General features: G+C 51.2%; 2 non-coding genes across 2 annotated transcripts; both read left to right on the top strand.

Moving 5' to 3' along the window:
- Window positions 1-67: 67 nt before the first annotated feature.
- LOC119343722 lies at window positions 68-186 on the top strand. The gene has a single exon (XR_005166233.1). It is a non-coding gene; the product is annotated as a 5S ribosomal RNA (ribosomal RNA).
- Window positions 187-483: 297 nt separating this feature from the next.
- On the top strand, window positions 484-602 carry LOC119343723. Its single transcript, XR_005166234.1, has one exon. It is a non-coding gene; the product is annotated as a 5S ribosomal RNA (ribosomal RNA).
- The last annotated feature ends 200 nt before the right edge of the window (window positions 603-802 follow it).

Below are 802 nucleotides of genomic sequence, written 5' to 3'. Positions count from 1 at the left end.
GTACAATCGTCTTTGTAGTGGAGCTGGGAGGGGCAAGGATAAGGGACGAAGACCGGGGTAACATGTTGGATGCGATCATACCAGCACTAAAGCACCGGATCCCATCAGAACTCCGAAGTTAAGCGTGCTTGGGCGAGAGTAGTACTAGGATGGGTGACCTCCTGGGAAGTCCTCGTGTTGCATTCCCTTTTTAATTTTTTTCGCGCCGCTTGCAAAACAAAACGCACGTGTAAGTAATATATTTACCGTGTTTTATTATTTTGCACGAGTGCGGTAAGTCATAGCTGGGTGCTCACGATTCACGGGTCCAGCGTCGGCGTTGTGGCGCGGCAAGCGTGCACTGGTGCGGTTGAGAGGGAGGGGTGGAAACCGCGTTAAACTCGTCTCCGTAGTTGAAAGGGAGCGGCCAAAGCAATGTATAATCGTCTTTGTAGTGGAGCTGGGAGGGGCAAGGATAAGGGACGAAGACCGGGGTAACATGTTGGATGCGATCATACCAGCACTAAAGCACCAGATCCCATCAGAACTCCGAAGTTAAGCGTGCTTGGGTGAGAGTAGTACTAGGATGGGTGACCTCCTGGGAAGTCCTCGTGTTGCATTCCCTTTTTAATTTTTTTCGCGCCGCTTGCAAAACAAAACGCACGTGTAAGTAATATATTTACCGTGTTTTATTATTTTGCACGAGTGCGGTAAGTCATAGCTGGGTGCTCACGATTCACGGGTCCAGCGTCGGCGTTGTGGCGCGGCAAGCGTGCACTGGTGCGGTTGAGAGGGAGGGGTGGAAACCGCGTTAAACTCGTCT

Source organism: Triticum dicoccoides, unplaced genomic scaffold (assembly GCF_002162155.2).
Source record: "Triticum dicoccoides isolate Atlit2015 ecotype Zavitan unplaced genomic scaffold, WEW_v2.0 scaffold138487, whole genome shotgun sequence".
Classification (NCBI taxonomy): Eukaryota; Viridiplantae; Streptophyta; class Magnoliopsida; order Poales; family Poaceae; genus Triticum; species Triticum dicoccoides.
This window is presented reverse-complemented; position numbering and strand designations above follow the sequence as displayed.